The sequence below is a fragment of the Gossypium arboreum genome, chromosome 8, assembly GCF_025698485.1.
Source record: "Gossypium arboreum isolate Shixiya-1 chromosome 8, ASM2569848v2, whole genome shotgun sequence".
In the NCBI taxonomy this organism is placed as follows: Eukaryota; Viridiplantae; Streptophyta; class Magnoliopsida; order Malvales; family Malvaceae; genus Gossypium; species Gossypium arboreum.
Window position 1 is genome coordinate 93,025,039 of NC_069077.1, and position 22,535 is coordinate 93,047,573.

Sequence of the window (22,535 nt, forward strand, 5' to 3'; positions counted from 1 at the left end):
CAACCATTGCCGTGATCACAACCGGAGGCGAACCCAATTCTCTTGAATCGACCCGTAGAATCTCACTATCCAGGCATTTCAATTTAATATACTTACTACCACAATTTACAATTACATCATGCAGGGCTAACCAATCCATACCAAGTATTACATCAAATTCATCAAATGATAATAACATAAGGTTAGCCGGGAAACAATGACCCTGAATCGTCAAAGGACAATTCTTACAAACTTTATAAACCATGACTGATCTGCCTAGTGGGTTCGACACTTTAATAATAAATTCCATAGGCTCAATGAGTATGTTCATTCTAGATACCAAGCTCATGCAAATGTATGAATGCGTCAACCCCAGGTCAATTAAAGCTATAACACTTGTATTAAAAAGGGAAAAAGTACCCGTAATAACATTAGGAGCAGAGGCTTCCTCTCGGGCGTGTATCGCACACATTCTTGCTGGGGCTCGAACCTCTGATTTTGCAGGGTCTTTAGTCACAACTCGACTGCTACTAGCACTCCCAGGGTATCTCGAAGGTCTACCTCGAGATATAGGAGTATTCGATTTTAGAGTTACATCCACTTCTTTTTTGACTCATTCCGGGCAGTTTCTGAGAAAGTGATCCAAAGAACCACACCTAAAACTTGCGCCACTCTTCATTCGGTACTCTCCGAAATGAAATTTGTTGCAAATCTTACACTTCGGCTTTTGATCATATACACTCCCCACACTAGGTACCATCGGGGAAGAAGACTTTTGACCTCATCGTTTAGAGCTTCTCGCTCTACCTGAATATCCCACTGACGAAGTGGAGCGTTCATGCTGGCTCCTGGCTTTCTTCATGGAGAATGAGAGTGTTATACCGCTAGACCTCTTGCTCAGAACTCGAGCCTCTCTTTTAGCTTATTTTCTTTCATTATTAAGTTTTTCGGCCTTCTTGGTTCGATCGGCTAATGCGGCAAACTCCCGTATTTCCAAGATCCCAATCAACAACTTGATGTCTGCATTCAGGCCTTCCTTGAAGTGTTTACACATTTCCAATTTCGTTTGGACCCATTCAGCTACATACTGACTTAGCCGTATGAACTCTCTCTCGTATTCCGCTCTCTCGTATTCCGCTACAGTCTTGTTCCCTTGTTTGAGTTCCAGGAACTCCTTTCGCTTCGAGTCCAAAAACTGTTGGCTAATTTATTTCTTTCTAAACTCTTCTTGGAAGAAATCTCAAGTAATATTTTCCTTCGGCACTACCGAGGATACGGTCTTCCACCAATGGTATGTAGTGTCCTTCAAAAGGAACACAACACACTTCAAACATTTTTCGGGTGTGCACGACAAATCATCTAGCACCCGTGTAGTATTCTCGAGCCAGAACTTGGCTCTTTCTGCGTCATCATCAACTTTAGATCTGAATTCCTCGGCCCCATACTTTCTAAGTTTATCTACAGGGGCCTTACAAATTCTAATCGGTGCCATACCATGTGGCACATCATCATCAGGTTGATTAGGGGGCGGGGGAGGTCTTGATATGTCGGGGCAATTTCTCAGGTAATCCCCAAGCCATTCATCCATCATATCAAAGAAGACAGCTCGAGCCTCTTCCCGGCCTTCTGACATAACCTTCTACTACTACTAGATACAGCTCGTCGTACAGAAGCTGGAGCATGGCTCTCGGCTCCCTCGGACTCATCTAGTGCTCGATTGGAAGACATTTACTATATTCAAAACAATTTGAATAGTTAGGAGACGTCACACTATCACGATTCGAATAATGGAATGTATAGCAAACCTCAATACTCTCTACGGTAGTCCTAAAACTGACTCAACCATAGCCCTGATACAACTAAATGCAACACCCCTCACCCGTATCTGACGCTGGGATAAGGCTCAAGGCGTTAACGGGATTTCACTTCATAAACATATTAGATCAAGTCACTAAGTTGCACTTTAATTTAAAACTTTAAAAATATGCATATCCTTTCCCTTAAACAGGCTTTCGAGACCTAAAACATGTCTAGAGGCGGTGCGGGAAAAAACCGAGAACGTTTGATAAACATTGGGCACCTTGGAAAATTTTCCTTATCTTAAAGTGTTACACGCTAGTGTAGATGGGTCGTGTGGACTCACACGCCCGTGAGACTTGGGACACTTCCATGTCCTTTGGCCGTGCACAACACTGACTTACCAACACACCCGTGCTGCCTGCCCATGGGAAACACTGTTATTTAGACACGGCAAGGACACACGCCCGTGTGGCCTATTTGTGTGTATTTTTTATTTAAAAATTTAAGCGTAAGGGACACAAGGCCATAGCCCACACCCATTAGATGGAACCGTGTGTCACACACGGCCTAGACACACGCCCGTGTGTCTGACCATGTGGACCCTCATAGGCTATTTTCCAAGCCTTAATTCACCCCTTTCTACTCCTTATACCTAGTGGTTACCAAGTTTGAAGGAAAACATGATTATACACTTGTACATAATCTTGATAAAACTAGTTGTATGGAAACCTCATATCATTGGTTTCATACATGAAAGCTTATCTCCCATTTAGTGTTTATGGGTTTCCATGTCGCTTTCATTCGTTCGAAATTGGCTCATTCATGTAACTCATTGCCAATTGGTAACAACCCATCACTTGTAAATAAAACCATACAAAAACTCATAAGTCATAGCCTACTTCAATTAAGCCAATTTTCATGGCCATATACAAAAAGATAAACATATTTTTACATGCCTTCATTTGGCAAAGCAAATGACACATATAACAAAATACTCAAAAATCCTATACATGCCACTGAACAAAATAAAAGTGTCTTTATACCAAAGCTTGACTAGTTGATAGTGTGTCGACTCTCCAATCGTCTTCCAGTCCTTATGAGTCCTCGACCTCTATGAGATAAGGAAAAAGAGAGCGGTAAGTATTTACATGCTTAGTAAGCTCGAACAACCGGAAAGTAAGTAATTAGCATACATCCATATTAAAATCATGAAATCATCAATTATGAAATGATTCCCTATCACATGCACTCAGTCAATGAGTTAGTCACATAACAAAACATCATATAATTTATTTAGATGAGCTCATCATTCATCATCATATTGATATACATCGTATTAATTCCGTTGAGTTTCTAGAGAATCTCGATGGAATACCCATTAACCGTCAATTCATACGAATGATCATTCCATATATGCACTCCCGCGAACCTCACTTCCTATGGCAGAATTACCACTCCAGGCTAAATTCCCCATTTTATGAACTCATAAGGTGATGTTCGGGATTACCAGTCCAGGCTAAATCCCTTATAGTGACAAACACCTTTAGTGAGCTCGAATCTGAATTACCAGTCCAGGCTAAATTCAGACCCTAATCGGATTACCCATCCGGGCTAAATCCATTATGCACGCATATTCTTCAAGAGGCTCGATCATTCAAGGAACACCCGTCTAGGCTAGATCCTTTTTATAATTGAGATCAACGAATTACCCGTCTGGGCTAAATCCTTACTGCAACACATGCAGGATCTCAAATCACATGTAATTACGGGTTACCATCGAATTCCTTTTGTCAACCTCAACCGAGACATTTTTCACATGTTACCATCAAATATGCATTTCTATGATATTTCATGCCAATAATAAATGCAATCATCCTGCATTCATAAATCATACAATTATGCATATTAGGGGTTTACTTTAAGTTATCCAAACTTACCTGGTAATTGTTTCGGAATTGTGTTTCGGTTATTCTGACACCTTTCATTTACCTCGATCGACCTCCGAAATTTGTTCCTCGGGGTCTATAACAAAAAAATTATATCATTAATACCCCACACTATACATTACAAGTCTAATTCTCACCCCCGATCCAAATGACCGTTTCTCCCCTAATATTTAACATTTTTACGATTTAGTCCCTAGGCTCATGTAATGAAACACATGCACTTTCTATCTTACCCAAGCCAAGCCGAACACTTTTGTCTCTTATGGCAGCCCATATTTCCCATTATTTCTCTTTTCTACCACACATTTTACAACTTTTACAAAATGGTCCTTACAAGGGTTTTTCATGAAAATCACCTAGGAAAAGATGTTTAACACACATTCAACTTTCATATTCCTCCATAATCCATCAAAATACAAGCAATTCATGCATGGGTAATTTTTTTAAACATGAACCCTAGCATGAAATATGGGTAGAAATGAAGAGAATAAGCTACCGGGATTCTAAAATTACAAAAAACATTAAAAATGGGGCTTGGGAGCACTTACTATTGAGCTTGAAATGTTTGAAAACCCTACCTATGGTGACAAGAGAATTTCGGTAGCATGGAGAAGAAGAATGGCTGATTTTGGCTTAATTTTCCCCATTTTATTTCATTAAAAAGCCAAATGACCAAAATGCCCTCATGCCCTTTCTTTAAAATTTCATCCATGCAAGCCCATTTTTGTCAAAAAATTTATAAATTGGGAAATTTACTCCCCAAGACCTTCTAATTCATAACCCAAAGCAATTTCATGCAAATTGCTTCTAGATTTCAAGTTTTGCAATTTATTCAATTTAGTCCATAATTTCCAATTGAACACCTTACTCAAAGAATTTCTTCATGAAATTTTAACACATGCATATTCTCATATTCTAAGCCTCATAATAACCATAAAATAAATATTTTGATGTCAGATTTATGGTCCTAAAACCACTATTTCGACTAGGCCCTATTTTGAGATGTTACATAGGGTGCCCTAGGGGACACACGGACAATTCTTGCAGACTTTATCAACCAAAACACATCTGCCTTAGGGGTTAGAAACCCTAATTACAAATTCAGTAGACTCTACAGGCAAAGTCTTACTGTTCACTAAGTTCATACATATATACGAATGTGTCGATCCAGGATCTATCAAAGCAATCATAGAAGTATCATAAAGAGTAAATGTACCCGTAATCACATCTGGCGATGAAGCTTCCTTGCGAGCTCGGATAGCATAGGCTCTGGCAGGTGCACGAGCCTCAGATCTAACAGCTGTATCTTTTGTCCCTCTTTAACTACCGCTTACATTTCCTATATTTCTGGATTGTCTACCACGAGAAGTGTTACCACTCGGCCTCAGATTCTGAACATTATCTTTTTCAACTTAATCTGGACAATCTTTTATAAAGTGATTTCGTGAACCACAACTATAACAAGCTCGGTTATTACTCTTTCCCCAGCATTCTTCAAAATGTCATTTTCCACGTTGATCACACTCAGGTTTTTCATTCTTTGCATTACCAACTCTGGCAACGAACGTAGCTGAAGCTTTGAAATTCGATTGCGATCTAGCACAATCTCTGTACGAATGTCCCACACTAGCCTTTGAACAGCTATTATCATCTTTGAATTTCTTTGATCCAAATTGAAATAATTTTCCCAATGATCTCTTTTGTATCTCTCTAGCTTCAAAATCACCTTTTCATTTCTCTTTCCCGAGATCTTCAGCTTTACATGTTTGTTCAACAAGCATAACAAATTCTTTAATTTCCAGAATCCCAACTAACAGAAGAATATCTTCGTTTAATTCATCCTCGAATCTTTTGCACATTATTTTTTTCGTAGATACACATTCATGATCATACTGACTTAATTTTACAAATTCCCCCTCTTATTCTGTAACAGACATACAGCTTTATTTAAGCTCGAGAAACTCTTTGCGCTTCTGATCGATGGATCTCTGACTGATATATTTCTTCCAGAATTCAGCTTGGAAGAAATCCCAAGTAACTTGTTCACTCGGAACCATAGATGTCAAATTCTTCCACCAATTATTGGCTGTATCTCTCAGAAGGGAAACAACACATTTTATGCATTCCTCGGGATTCAAAGACAATTCATCAAACACTATTATCATGTTCTCTAACCAAAACTTGACTTTTTCGGCATGATCTTCAGCCTCATATTTTCTAATCTTATCGACTGGTGGTCTACTTATCTGAACCGAATTCACTAATGCCATAACAGGAGCTTGAGGAAGATTAACCGGGGGTGAAGGTTGTTATATAGCCTAATTGGTTCTAATATATTGGGTGAACCAATCATTCATCATCTGATAGAAGGCTTGTCTAGCCTCACCATCACGGCTACTCGTAGCTGGTCGAGAATCAGATTGCACCGTCCCTTGGGCGGGAACAGGCGTATTGCTTTCGACATCATTTGGTACAGCTCTTTTGGGATTCATTTGCTATATAAAAGCACATTTCAATGCCAGGATTCATCACACTATCATAGTTCATAAATACGGCATGTATAACTAGACTCACATACACTATGGTAGTCTTAGAACTGATTAAACCATAGCTCTGATACCAATTAAATGTAACACCCCTACCCATATCCATCACTAAACTAGGGTTAAAGAAGTTACCAGACGAAACAGAACATTTAACTTTCATTTCATAATCATCAGTGCATCAGAGATCAACATCAATATAGAGCCTTTTATATAGGCCATCGAGACCTTAAACATGCTTTAGAAAGGAGTCAGGACTAAATCGAACACATATAAAGTTTCTTCAAAATTTAAACATTTTTCAAATAAGTACAGCTCACACGCCTATGTGAACAGGCTATGTGCCTCACACGCGGCTTTAGACAAGCCCGTATGTCTAGACCATGTTAAAACAGGGCATACATATTGACTTGTTCATACGGTCACAAGACACACCCGTGTGCTTTGGCCATTGTCGAAACTGACTTGGGCCACACGGCTAGCCACACGCCCGTGTGCCTTGGCCGTACTCGAGCCTGACTTACAATTGTAGGTTACCCTGGGGGACACACGGCTGTGCAACATAGCCGTGTGTCGCACACGGCTGAGACACACACTCGTGTCTCTACCCGTGTGGACAAAAATAGGCCATTTGAATAGCAATTTGCCACCCAAATTGGGTCAAACCTACAAGCAATAAAAAAAGCATACTTGCCCTACCAATTTATACAAATTCAATATCAAAACATAAGCAATTTATATCATATATTAGTCACCCAATTCCATACTCATAAGCCTTACTAATCTATGTCCAAACATATGTCAAAAGCATATCAAGCATTTCTTTCCATACATCATCCAATCTCACACTAAAACTTACCAAAACTTACCAAGATTTATCATTTCTTTTGTCCAACCAAAACATACCACATTTACACATTAGTATCACATACCATAAGCCATTATCAACTATGAGTTCATACACAAACTAGCCAAATCACATGGCTAAGTATATACATCACAAAACATAATCTCAAAACTACTAGCCTATACATGCCATACTTTAATATATACATTTTCAAGTACTAAAATGAGGTTCGATAATGTGGTGACGATCATCAACGATCCCTGAGCTCACGGTAGCTTCAATATCTATAACATAATGCAAACACACACAACGTAAGCTTTCAAAGCTTAGTAAGCTCGTACCAAAAGTCATAAACAATATATAAAATATGAAACGTCAATACATAAGTATTTATAATTTCTCAAATCATCTATTAGTTCTATGCCAATACAATTCATATGTTCATACCAATTCAATGAACTTCACAAACATAATATCATCTACCACATAGGTATCGTACATACCTGAACCTTCCGTACTTATTAATTTTCATTCTCACCTTCCGTTCGGATATTTTAAGACTCTCTGTGAATTACTATTACTTCAAACATCCGCACACTTAGTGCTTTAAAGGTTAGCCGAAGCTAGAACAATTCTGCACACTTAGTACCATCTTAGTTAACCAAAACTATATCGGTCTCGCACACTTAGTGCCTCATATAGCCGAAGCTAGTTTAAATCGCACACTTAGTGCCAAATACCATTGATTTACCATCGTATTACTCCAAAACAAATATATATACAATCCATGTATAATCAAAGCATCAAAACTATTTATAACATCATATTTGGCGTACAAACTTACCTCGTACTCGGAATTTGTCGACTCAGATTTTTTACTCTATAATCTTCAACTTCTCTCGGTCTAAGTCTGAATTTCTCTTTTCTTGATCTATATTTATTCAAAATTAACCCATTTATTCACCAAATCATTCAAAATAATCCATAGACACATATTTAGGGCATTTTGCAAACTAGCCCTCACATTTTCACATTTTGACACTTCAGTCCCTAATTCACAAAATCACAAAATACACATAATTTGCTTATACACAAGCTTAGTTGAATTTTCATATCTCTCATAAAAGTCCATACATTTCATTTATTTCACATTTTAGTCCCTCAAAATAACATTTTTACAATTTAGCCCAAATTACTCAAATTCATCAAAAATCCAAAGACAAAACATGTAAACCCAACATCAAGCTTTCATATTTCAACATATAACATCACCAAGCTCATGAATTCATCCATGGCACTTTTCCAAATCATCAACAATTTCATGAATTTAAGCATGGGCTAGCTAGAGCACCTAACAATGATCACAAAAACATAGAAATTATCAAAAAACCGAACAAAACTCATACCTTAGTCAAGAAATTCAATGTCCGAATGAAATGAAGCTTAAAACCCTTTCTTCTCTTGTATTTTCGGTAGAAAGATGAATAAAAATGGCCACATTTTGATTTTTTTGATTAATATTAACATATTAGTCAATTTCCCATTTTGTCCTTATTTTTATAACATAATTAAACCATTACCAAATGTCCATTTATGTCCATTAATCTTGTCAATGGACTAATAACCACATAAGGACCCTTGCTTTATAAAGCCAAATAAATAGGCACTTTTAATATCTAGCACACAGCTTTTACCTTTTACGTGATTAGGTCCTTTTTATTAAATTAAGCACACAAACAATTAAATTTTCAGACGAAACTTTCACACATGGTAATTCACATATCATAATCACGGAAAATAATATTTAAACATTTCTCTGACTCAGATTTGTAGTCTCGAAACCACTATTCTGACTAGGGTCTAAACTAGACTGTTACACTCTCTTTGAGTAATTTGGCATTTTCGTACGAGAACATTTGGAATTCCTCTAGCTCATTGAGTTGGAGTATCCGTTTCTCTTTAACAAGCTTAAGATCCAAGTTGAGTTTTTGAAGGGCCCAGTAAGCTTTGTGCTCTAACTCCAAGGGCAGATGACAGGCTTTCCCAAACACCAACCTGTAAGGTGACATCCTTAAAGGTATCTTGTATGCTGTTCTGTAAGCCCATAAAGCATCATCCAGTCTTTTGGACCAATCTCGTCTGTTCGGGCAAACTACTTTCTCAAATATACCTTTGATCTCCTTATTCGCCTGTTCAACTTGTCCATTCATCTGCAGATAGTAAGCTATAGTGACTTTGTGTTTCACTCCATGTTTATCTAATAACCATTTCAACTACTTGTTCACAAAATGGGACCCTTCTTTACTGATGATGGCCCTTGGGGTTCCAAACCTTGTGAACACATGTTTCTGCAAAAACTTCATCACAACCTTAGCATCATTTATCGGATAAGCTTCAGCCTCGACCCACTTAGACACATAGTCTACTACTACTAATATGTACTTGTGACCAAAAGACGGCGGAAAAGTACCAAGAAAGTCAATACCCTATGCATCGAACAATTCTACCTCAATGATATTTGTTCGAGGCATCTCATTTCTGTTGGTGACATTTCCAACCCTTTGACATCGATCACAACTCTTTACATAAGCATATGCATCCTTGAATAGTGTTAGCCAAAAGAATCCGGCTTGCAATACTTTGGCCGCAGTACGAGTACCTCCGAAGTGTCCCCCACTCGAAGCTGAGTGACAATGGTATAAGATCTTATGTACTTCATCTTCTGCCATGCATCTCTTGATCATTTGATATGCACACTTTTTAAACAAGTATGGTTCTTTCTAGAAATAGTACTTCACATCGTGAAGAAACTTTTTCCTTTGATGATACGTCTTATCAATCGGCATCAAACCATAAGCTAAATAGTTAACAATATCAGCAAACCAAGGGGTATTATAGACATGATTTACCTTCAGTATGTGTTCATCTGGAAACGTCTTTCAAATTTGTATAAGAAGAGAGTTCCCTTCTTGTGGCTCCAATCTAGACAAGTGATCTGCTACTTGATTTTCTACTCCCTTTCGATCTTGAATTTCTAGATCAAACTCTTGAAGTAGAAGTACCCATCAGATCAACCTTGAATTAGCGTCTTTCTTGGAAAGTAAATACTTAATTGCCGAGTGGTCCGTATAGATAGTTACTTTGGAACCTACAAGATAAGGTCGAAACTTGTCAAAAGCAAACACAATAGCAAGTAACTCTTTTTTTGTTACCGTATAATTCAGTTGAGCTCCTGTCAAAGTTTGACTTGCATAGTAGATGGGATGAAAAACTTTGTTCCTTTGCTGACCCAAGACAGCTCCTATTGTGAAGTCACTTGCGTCACACATCAACTCGAATGGCAAATCCCAGTCTAGTGTGACGATTATGGGCGTCGTAACTAACCGACTCTTCAGATCTTTGAAACTCTTTAAGAATTCTTCATCAAATTTGAACATTGTGTCCTTCTCCAATAATTTGCATAAAGGTTTAGCAATTTTGGAGAAGTCCTTAATGAATCTTCGATAAAAATCGGCGTGGCCCAAAAAGCTGCTAACACCCTTTACAGATGTTGGAGGTGGGAGTTTCTCAATAGCATCTACCTTTGCTTTATCTACCTCGATTTCATGTCTCGTTATTTGATGCCCTAGAACAATCCCTTCTCGTACCATGAAATGGCACTTTTCCTAGTTGAGTACTAGGTTTGTTTCTTAGCATTACCTTAGTACTTAGCTAGATTGGCTGGGAAATCATCATATGTATCTTCGAATACTGAAAAATCATCCATAAAAACTTCCAAATACTTCTCAACCATGTCAGTAAAAATAGACATCATACATCTTTCAAATGTAGCAGGTGCATTAAATAAACCAAATGGCATGTGTTTAAATGCAAATGTACCGTACGGGCAGGTGAATATTGTCTTGTGCTGATCTTTCCATGCTACTGTAATCTGATTATACCCCGAGTATCCATCAAGAAAATAGCAATAGTCTCGCCCTACGAGTCTATCCAGCATCTGGTCCAAAAACAGTAAAGGAAAGTGATCTTTCCTAGTCGCCTTGTTCAGCTTTCGATAATCGATGCAAATTCTCCATCCCATAACTGTTCTAGTTGGTATCAACTCATTATTCTCATTTTCAATAACCGTGATACCTCCTTTCTTTGGCACGCAATGGACTGGACTTACCCATGAACTATCTGAGACAGGGTAGATTATACCCGCATCTAACCACTTGATGATTTCTTTCTTGACTACGTCTTTCGTGATGGGGTTCAGTCTTCGTTGTCCATCGATCATCCCTTTTTTTTTCATCTTCAAGGATAATCTTATGCATGCATACAGATGGACTAATACCGTGAATATTGACTATGGTCCATCCGATAGCATTCTTAAATTGTTTCAACACCAGGATGAGTTTCTCTTCTTGCTCACTAGTTAATTCTGCTGAAACAATCACAGGCAAAGTAGAAGAGATACCTAAATAAACATATTTCATATGTGAAGGTAGTAGCTTGAGTTCTAATTTAGGTGGCTCCCTGATTGACACTTTTGGTTGGGCATAATCCCTTTTCCCTAATTCCAAAAATTCAAAATGGGATTACGAATTAAATCCCTTTTGATTAGCTTCTAACAACGCTAAGTATTCATCCGCCTCTTCATCATTCAGAGGATCTGATGTCAAAATTTGTTCCAATGGATCATCAACATAGTTGAGCTCCTTCTCCACTATTAAATCTTCTAAATCGGATGCTGTAGAACAATCATCAATTGTGTTAAGAAATCGCATAGACTTAAAAACGTTAAATGTTACCTAATCATCCTGAACACGCATAGTAAGTTTTCCCTTCTGCACATCAATAAGGGTCCTTCTGGTTGCTAAGATAATTGGCACTTCTTTGTCTGATTCAAAGTCTAGAATAACAAAATCAGTAGGGAAAATAAATTTATCTATATGTACCAAACAGTCTTCCTAAGAATATTGGCACTTCTTTGTCTGATTCAAAGTCTAGAATAACAAAATCAGTAGGGAAAATAAATTTATCTATATGTACCAATACATCCTTGATTTTTCCTTCTGGATGTGCTAAGGATCGATCCGCTAATTGAAGTGTAATCGTAGTAGGTCTAACTTCACCTATCCCCAACTTCCTAAATATTAACATAGGCATCAAGTTAATACTCGCACCTAAGTCACATAATGCCTTACCACAATATGTTGCTCCAATGTTGCAAGGTATGGTAAAACATCCAAGATCCTTCAACTTTGGGGGTAGTTTGTTTTAAAGATACGCATTGCATTCTTTCGTCAAAGCTACCGTCTCAAATTCTCCAAGTTTTCATTTTTTGGATAGGATATCCTTCATGAATTTGACGTAGTTTGGCATTTGCTCAAGTGCTTCAACCAAGGGGATGTTGATATGAAGTTGATTGAGTACGTCTAGGAACTTCTTAAATTGAATCTCTTGCTTCTGCTTTTAAAGTCTTTGAGGGTAGGGTGGTAGTGGTTTCTTTACTGCTGAAACTGGTTGTTTCGTCCTCCGTGGCAATTCTGCATCTATCGGAGTTGTTAGTTGATCAGAATTAGCTGGTTCTGAAATTACCTTGTCGGGTTTTGAAGATTTTGGTTCTTGTGAAACTGGAATTTCAACACTCGATTGAACTTCCTCTGAATCTTAAGCGATAGCTTGCTCCATTTTAGCTTCGATGGTGTTGGGCACTACTGTCTTTCCTTTCCTCAATGTCAACGCTTTGAAATGTTCCTTCCCCGAATTCCTCAAATTCGCCGTATCACTAGGTAAAACACCTTGTGGTCAGTTCTTGAGTTCAGTTGCAACCTGGCCCATTTGGTTTTCCAGGTTTTCCAATGTAGCTACTTGGCTTTGGATTAAGGCATCATTCTTGAACATGTATGCCTTCAACGGATTTTCTAAGCCATTAGATGGTTCAGCTTGGGTTGGTTTCTAAACTTGTTAGGGAAAACTAGGTGGCTGGGTTGATCGAGGTTGGGCGTAAGTATTACTGATTCCAACCCCTTGGTTACACCAAGAAAATTTTGGGTGGTTTCGCCACGATGGGTTATAGAAATTAGATTGCAGTCCTTGCCTTTCTCGATTTTGGTTCTGGTTACCTATGTAGTACATAGATTCTGGGTTTGATGGACGTTCTTCAAATTAGGTTGGTGGTTGTGCTGCAAAACTGTTAGACCATTAGTAGTAAGAGTATTTAACATTTAGGATATTGATGATACTTGAGATACAAGTGAAGTAAGAGCATCTACTTCATGTATTCCAGCAACTCATGTTCCTGACACTACTCGATTGGTTGGCCATTGATAATTCTAGTTGGCAATCCTCTCAATGATTTCGTAAGCCTCATTATAAGACTTAGAAAGGAGAGCACCATTAGCAGAAGCGTCCATTACCACCCTCGTGTGAGCATTGAGACCATTATAAAATGTCTCAAGTTGGATGCAATGTAGGATTCCGTGATGAGGGCACTTTCGTAATAATTCTTTGTACCTTTCCCATGCCTCATACAAGGACTTATCATCCATTTCTTGGAAAGTAGTGATCTCGTTCCTCAACTTAGCATTCTTGCTAGGCAAGAAAAACTTCATAACGAATCTTTCTGCTAACTCTTGCCATGTGGAAATTGAATTCGGTAGAAATGAGTTCAACCAGGCTCGAGCTCTGTCCCTTAGTGAATATAGGAACAGCTTCAATCATAATGCATCTTCAGGTACTCTGGCTAACTTGAAAGAATCGTTCACCTCCATAAACAGTCTTAAGTGTAGGTGAGGATCTTCAGTAGGCATTCCACTGAATTGCCCACTGTTCTTCAGCTCTAACTGTTGTGCCTCAATTTCGGGTCTCTTAATACCCGAATTAAGATCATTAAATATTGGCACGGCATACTGTCATAAAGCTCTATCCCTATCATCAGCAATAAGGATAGGATTTTGAGCAGGGTTTGCTCCATTTCCTTGGATCGAATTTTCGAAGTTCATTTCTTCGGTCCTTCTCTCATTTGCTTGTCTTCTTCGCTGTAGAAAAGTTTGTTCAATCTCAAGGCCTATAAGGAGTAGGTCAATAATTCGGTCAACACTCATAAACACCTAAAATAATCACAGAAAAATTAATTAATTTAAAAATTAAATAGAAAATTAAACCAAAATGCAAAACTAACAAATTCACAAATAATGACTTCTTAAAACAGTCTTCTGCAACGATGCCAAAAAATTGGAACGACGGAAATGTGCAAGTGTACACAATCGCAACAAGTAATAAAGTGACAAGTAAATAAGTGACAAGTAAATGTCGAGTTATCATACCCACAAGAACTGCAAAAAGAATTATTTATGAATGCTATTTAAAACACTTTGCTGAAGAAAAATATCTTGTTTGAAGAGCGTAATTAAAAACTAAAATTTTAAACTAAGTAAACTAAAGAAATAAATCTCAAATACACGATTTCAAACTATGATTTAATCAAGATGACATAATTGTGTTGATTTAATTACATTTCTTTAACTTAGAATTATTAAACTCATGCCTATGTTGTTACGAATAAATTCGCAGCAACTCGGTAATTTGCTAACTTATGAACATATTCACCTACACAAATCCATTCATCTCTTAACATATTCCTATGTTAATTCAAACAATTAAACAAATTTTAATAAGCAAACATGTTATGGCACATACATACTCATTAAATTGAACTAATCTCTTGCATATCCCTACGTCAATTCAAACGATTAATTAAATCTAATAAGCACATAAAAGACTATATGAGGTAACAAGGTATCATCACCTTGAAACAGTTTAATCACAATAATCTTGCAAGTTATGCAAGGCAAGTGTATCGCCAGATACATTGCTAATTTAACCTTCAGCTACCTTAGAAGAATACACATGCACTCATTAAGTATTGTGTCCATTAATTACAATTTCAATCCATTTAAATAATTAATTCATTAGCTACCTCACAATTGTAATGCAAGAATAACTTAGGCATGATTTTACTTAATCAAGCATTTTACCGAGGCCTATAAGAGCATAAACACAATTTTAATAATTTAAGCAGATGAAATTCAATCAAACCAACATGAATTAAATTCAAGCTAAGATGATTAAATTAATCATTCCAACAACATAAATATTTATAGATATGTTCATTATAACAACAACAAAAATTAAAGAGATAGGGAACAAGAAACAAATACGGGGTTTTTCTGTGGCTTGACTAAGTTGCTCCGTTCTTCCTTCTTTGTTGTCCTTGCCGATCAAGGCTTCTATGAACACTCAATTGCTACTCCAAAATGGCTGAAGAAGAACCCTTTCTCAAGGGGAGAAATCGGCACAAGAGCAGGGGACTTGGAATGGAAAAATGAGAGGAGAGAAAAGATGTGAATGAATGAGGGAGGCTTTGCATGATCAGCCAAGGGGGTTTTTATAGCTGAATGTGGCAGCTAAAATTTGATAAAAATAGCAGCCAAAGAGCAACCCCTTGGCCGGCCATCTATGTAGCAAAGTTGATGGTTTCAACTTCGCTAAATTTGGCTTGGGGCAAATCTTCAAAGCCATCAATAGGGGCTGATTTGCAATTTGAACAAGTATTCAAGGGCTTATTTGTAGCTTAAATAATCAGCTATTGAGCTGAATTGGGTCAGCACTTGGACGGTTTTGGGCTGTCCTCTCCTTGGCCGGTTCAGTTCACTCGGTTCGGTTTAATCGGACCATTTTTCATAATTAATTAATAATAATTTATTAACCCAAATTAAATTGGATATAAATTAAAATTAATTAAATTATGACTTAATACACATAATTTTGGACCATCTTAGGCTGGAAACTAATTCGCCTCGATACTTCAAATTGCTTCTCGGTTTTGTGCTTCTAGAAGTGTCTGCCGAGTCATTTTTCGCCCTTTGTGCAAATCTGTCGAAACTAACCAAAATTCATCAAAAATAATTATAAAATTAACTAAATTTTAACATGTTCACATTTTAAGTGCACTTTAATTATTTTATAAAAATTATTTATTTTTCGACAAGAATTTAATCGAATTCGCATGAATTTAAGTTAAAAAGGGTATGAAAAAGTGTGTAAATTTTTGTGTTTCCAAATACCAATCCACAATAAGCATTCACATAGAAATTTCCAACCACATAACAAAAGGCTACTTCCATACATATGTATATATATACACATAACCAAATATACCAAAATAAGCCAAATCACATGGTTATACACATAACCAAACATTTATCATTCACAAGCCAAATCAATTGGCTAAATACATTACCAACATATAAACCATATTAATCACAACTCCTATACATGCCATATAACCAAGTACACAAGTTCAAAAGTACCAAAATGATAGCTGGATAGTATGATGAGATCTCTGACGACTCCCAAATCTGAGCAAGCTTTCGTACATACCTACACCGATACGTATCAATCTCTTACTCTTTCATATCTTCAATATACCCGTTGAACCATTTGGACTAATATCAGATACTCAGGAATCTCGCACCCTAAGGGACAATGCCAGGCCGAGCCCATCTCAATCTAATATCTCATATAATGCTCACTCTCGAGCTATCAACGGGTCTACTCACACAAGCTGACGGTCAAGACGTAACTACATGATGTTGATCACAAAAGCTGATGAGGATCCGCAACACATATTGGATAACTCGGCCACCAGTAGAACATACAAACCAGTACCCAAACACAATAACCCCTAACGACATGTCATTTGTATCCTATCTATTCCTAAGGTTCAACTGGGATTTAAACATTGTCGAATCTTTGCCGAACATTTCCATAAAGCCATAATCACAATTAATGCATTTATAGAGCTTTTAATACACAATTATATTAATGCTTATTAACAAACAAACTTACCTCGGATTTATACGGAGAGAAACGAGCTATCAATCCAATATTTTGTTTTTCCCCCGATCTAATTCTGAACTTCGCTTTTCTTGATCTATATATAATTAAATATAATTATTTAATTGTCATTCTATTTAATTTAATTCAAATTTTATATTATGGCAATTTTACACTTTTTTCCCTAAACTTTAGACTTCTTTACAATTTAGTCCCTAGCTCATAAAAATGTAAATTCATGCAATTAAGTCCATACCCATGCTGGCCGAATTTCACCTATACTTATAGCAACCCATATTTTTCATTATTTCACACATTTACCACACAATTTATCAGATTTCTCAATTAAATCCCTAATTGAAAATTTTATCAAAAAATCACTTAACAAATGTTGTTTATCTAACAACAACCATCCATTTTCTAACATCAAACATCAAAACACACACATATTCATCAATGGTAAAACCCTAGACCTTTAACAGTTTTGCAAATTAGTCTCTGGGCTAGCTAGATTAAGCTACAACGATCTCAAAAACATAGAAATCATTAAAAATGGGACAAAAATCGTACCTAATTGGACAATAATGCCTTGGCCGAATAAAGAACCCTAAAATGGCTTATTTTTTTTCAATAATTAGGTGAAGAAGATGGATTAAAATATGATACATTTTGTTTTCTTTATTTTACTTAGTTTTTTTTTATTAAATGACATTTTTAACCTTGATTATAAATCATTAAAGTCGATTAATGCATGTCCAAGAATGTCCACTAACTTTATAAATGGTCTAATTACCAATTAAGGACCTCCACTTTAAAGTTCTATAGCTATTAGACACCTTTAGCTATTAGAACACAACTTTTACACTTTATGCGATTTAGTCCTTTTTATCAAATTAAGCTTTCAAACGATAAAATTTCTTAACGAAATTTTCATAAAATCATAATATCATGATGTAGACCTCAAAATAATAATAAAATAAATAAATATTTAAATCTCAAATATCTGGTTCCGAAACCACTGTTCCGATTCGACGAAAAACGGGTTGTTACAACTCTGTCCCTTTAGGAATTTCGTCCCCAAAAATCTTACCAGAAAATAGGTTAGGATACTGTTTTCTCCTAGCTTCCTCGGGTTCCCACGTAGCCTCTTCAACACTGTGACGTTGCCATAGAACTTTCACTAAAACTATGCTCTTATTTCTTAACTCTTTAATCTCTCGAGCCAAAATTTTGAACGGTTCTTCGCTATACAACATATCAAGCTGAATTTCAATCTCTGCCGGAGAAATGATATGCGATGGATTCGATTAGTATTGTCGTAACATCGACACATGAAACACATTATGAATTTTTTCTAATTCTGACAGTAAAGCTAGCTGCTATGCCATTGGCCCTATTCTGTCGATAATCTTATACGGCTCGATAAATCGTGGACTCAATTTTCCTTTGTGACCAAAACGAATAATCTTCTTCCAAGAAGATACTTTTAGAAACACATTGTTGCTGATTTGAAATTCAATTTTTGGTTTCAAATCTGCATATTATTTTTGTCGATCTGAAGCTACTTTCAAACTGTCGGAATTACTTTCACTTTCTCTTCGTCTCTCTGATCAAATCAGCCCCGTGAATCTTTTTCTCACTAAGCTCGGTCTAGTACAAAGGAGTTAGGTATTTACGACCATATAAAGCTTCATATGGTGCGATATTTATACTCATTGAAAACTATTGTTATACGCAAATTCAACCAACGATAAATATTTTTCCCCGTTGCCTTCAAACTCTAAAACACAGCAACAAAGCATTTCTTTGAGAATCTGTATAATTCTCTAGGATTGACCATCTGTTTGAGGATGAAAAGTAGTACTAAAGTGCAACCGCGTACCCAAAGCTTCTTGCAATTTCTTCCAAAATCGTGACGTAAACCTCGGATCTTTATCTGAAATAATAGAAACTGGCACCCCATACAGTCTGACAATCTCTGAGATATACAATTTAGCTAATCTATCAAGTGAAAAGACTGTATGTACCGGAATGAAATGTGCCAATTTCGTCAAACGATCAACAACAACCCAGATAGCATCTTTCTTTTTCAGAGATAGGGGTAACCCTGATACGAAATCCATCATAACTCTATCCCATTTCCACTATGGTATCATCACTAGCTGTAGTAGTCCTGCAGGCACTTGATGTTTGGTTTTGACTTGTTGACAAACTAAGCATCTCAACACAAATTCTGAAATGTCTCATGTCATGCCCAACCATTAGTAAAATTGTTTCAAATCATTATACATCTTAGTACTCCCCGGATGAACAGATAAACAACCATTATGTGCTTCGTGTAGAATTTTCTAAACAAGCTCGAAATTTCTCAGTACACAAATTCTACCTTGGAATAGTAAACAATCATTGGATCCAATACTCTGAATTAGTAGTCGACTCGCATTGTAATCTTTTATCTTGCAACTCATTATCACATTTCTGAGCCTCGTAAATTTTCTGTATAAATACCAGTTTAGCTTTTAACTCATCTAAAATTGAACCATCATCAGACAAGGTTAATTGTGTGTTCATTGCCCTCAAAGTAAATAAACATTTTCTACTCAAAGTATTCGAGAGTACATTCACTTTCCCCGGATGATAATCAATCACTAATTCATAATCTTTCAACAACTCGAGCCATCTTTATTATCGCAAATCCAAATCTTTCTGAGACATTAAATACTTCAGGCTCTTATGATCGGTAAAAATATGGCACTTCTAACCTAATAAATGATGTTGCCAAATTTTCAATGCGAAGACAATAGTAGCCAACTCTAAGTCGTGTGTCAGATAATTCTTTTCATTCAGCTTAAATTGTCTAGAAGCATAAGCTATCACTTTGCCTTCCTGCATCAAAACACATCCCAAACCATTCAATGACGCATCATTGAAAATCACAAACCCTTTACCCGACTCAGGCTGAACTAAAACTGGTGCTTCAGTTAACAGTGCTTTCAACTGTTCAAAAATTTGTTGGCATTTCTCAGACCACTCAAACTTCACATCTTTCTGTAACAATTGAGTCATCGGTGTAGCAATCATCGAGAACCCTTTTACAAAACACCAATAGTAGCCAGCTAATCCCAGAAAACTTCTGACTTCGGATACGTTTCTTGGTGGTTTCCAATTAACAACTGCTAAAATTTTACTTGAATCAACTCGGATGCCTTCCGCTCAAACAATATGTCCCAAAAATCCAACTTATTAGAGCCAAAACTCACATTTGTTGAATTTAGTAAATAGCTGTTTATCTCTTAATGTTTGTAATACAATCCTCAAATGTTCGGCATGCTCAGATTCGTCTCGAGAATAAATCAGAATGTTATCAATAAATACAACTACGAATCTGTCCAAATATGGTCTGAAAATTTTATTCATCCAATCCATAAAAACTGCAAGAGCGTTAGTTAATCCAAATGGCATAACAAGAAATTCATAATGCCCGTACTTGGTTCTAAATGCAATTTTCGATACATCCAAATCTTTAACTTGCAATTGATAATAGCCAGATCACAAATCAATCTTTGAAAATACTGTTGCTCCTTTCAACTGATCAAACAAATCATCAATTCTAAAAAAAGGATACTTATTCTTAATCGTAACCTTGTTGAGTTGACGATAGGCAATACACAGTCTCATTGATTCATCTTTCTTCTTTACGAATAGAACTAGTGCACCCCAGGGTGAAAAACTAGGTTGCACAAAACCTCTATCTGTTAACTCTTGCAACTGAGCTTTCAACTCTTTTAATTTTGTAGGAGCCATTCTATACGGAGCTATTGATATCGGTGATGTTTTCAGTACTAATTCAATAGCAAACTCGAGTTCTCTGATCGGTGGCAACCCTAGTAACTCTTCTGGAAACACATCCGAATATTCACAAACCACTGGTACTGTTTCAATCTTCAATTCAAACACATTTGTATCCAGTACATATGCAAGGTAAGCATCGCAACCTTTTCTCATATATTACTGAGCTAGCATTGTCGATATCACAGCAGGCAACCCACTCAAATCATCAGATTCAATTCGAATAATTTTACTATTCTGACATTTAAATTAAATAGTCTTTCGTTTACAATTCACAACAGCATCATGCAGAGTCAAGGAATCCATACCCAAAATCACATCGAATTCATCAAACGGTAAAAGCATCAAAATGATGAAAAACAGTAACCCCGAGTCATCAAAGGACAATTCTTGCAAACTTTATCAACTAGGATATTGCCTAAGGGGTTCGATACTTTAATCACAAATTTTGTAGACTCAACAAGTAAATTCTTACTAGACACAAAATTCTTACAAACATACGAATAACTCTGTCTCATCTTTAGAGTAGATCAAAATGTCGTCAATAAACACAACGACAAACTTATCCAAATATGGCTAAAAGATCCTATTCATTAGATCCATAAACACAGCCGGTGCATTTGTCAGCCCAAACGGCATGACAAGAAATTCATAATGGCCATACCTCATCCTAAAAGTTGTCTTTGGTACATCCAAGTCTTTAACTCGCAGCTGATAATAGCCAGACCTCAAGTCTATCTTGGAGAATACGGTGGCTCCTCTCAACTGGTCAAACAAATCATCGATCCTTGGCAAAGGATACTTATTCTTGACAGTCACCTTGTTCAATTGCCGATAATCTATACATAATCTCATCGAACCATCTTTCTTCTTTACGAACAACACGGGGGCACCCCAAGGTGAAAACTTGGCTTAGCGAATCCTTTATCCGTCAGCTCTTACTTTTAACTCCTTCGGCTGGGTAGGTGCCATTCTGTACGGCGCAATAGAAATGGGAGTCGTCCCTGGCACCAATTCAATACAAAACTCTATCTCCCTTTCAAGAGGTAATCCGGGTAATTCCTCCGGAAACACATCTAGGTACTCACAAACTATCGGCACGGACTTGATTTTCAGCTCTGTTTCCTTAGTGTTTAGTACAAATGCAAGGTAGACTTCATATCCTTTCCTCATATATCTCTGGCAACCATTTTCGTGATTACAACCAGCGTCGAACCCAATTCTCTTGATTCGACCCGTAGAATCTTTCCATCCGGGCATTTTAACTTAATATACTTACTACCACAATTCACTATTACATCATGAAGGGCTAACCAATCCATACCAAGTATTACATCAAATTCATCAAATGGTAACAACATAAGGCTAGCCGGGAAACAACGACCTTGAATCGTCAAAGGACAATTCTTACAGACTTTATCAACTAGAACTGATCTGCATAGTGGGTTCGACACTCTAATAATATCTTCCGTATGTTCAACAGTTATGTTCGTACTAAACGCCACTCTCATGCAGATATATGAATGCGTCAACCCCGGGTCAATTAAAGCAACAACACTTATATTAAAAAGAGAAAAAGTACCCATAATAACATCAGGAGCAGTGGCTTCCTTTCGAGCACGTATCGCATACGTTCTTGCCGGGGCTCGAACATCTAATTTTACAGTGTTTTTAGTCACGACTCGA

At 36.9% G+C, this 22,535-nt stretch overlaps 1 non-coding gene across 1 annotated transcript; it reads left to right on the plus strand.

The window, feature by feature from the left end:
- The first annotated feature begins 13,577 nt into the window (after nucleotides 1-13,577).
- On the plus strand, nucleotides 13,578-13,684 carry LOC128280226 (small nucleolar RNA R71). Its single transcript, XR_008270406.1, has one exon. It is a non-coding gene; the product is annotated as a small nucleolar RNA R71 (small nucleolar RNA).
- The last annotated feature ends 8,851 nt before the right edge of the window (nucleotides 13,685-22,535 follow it).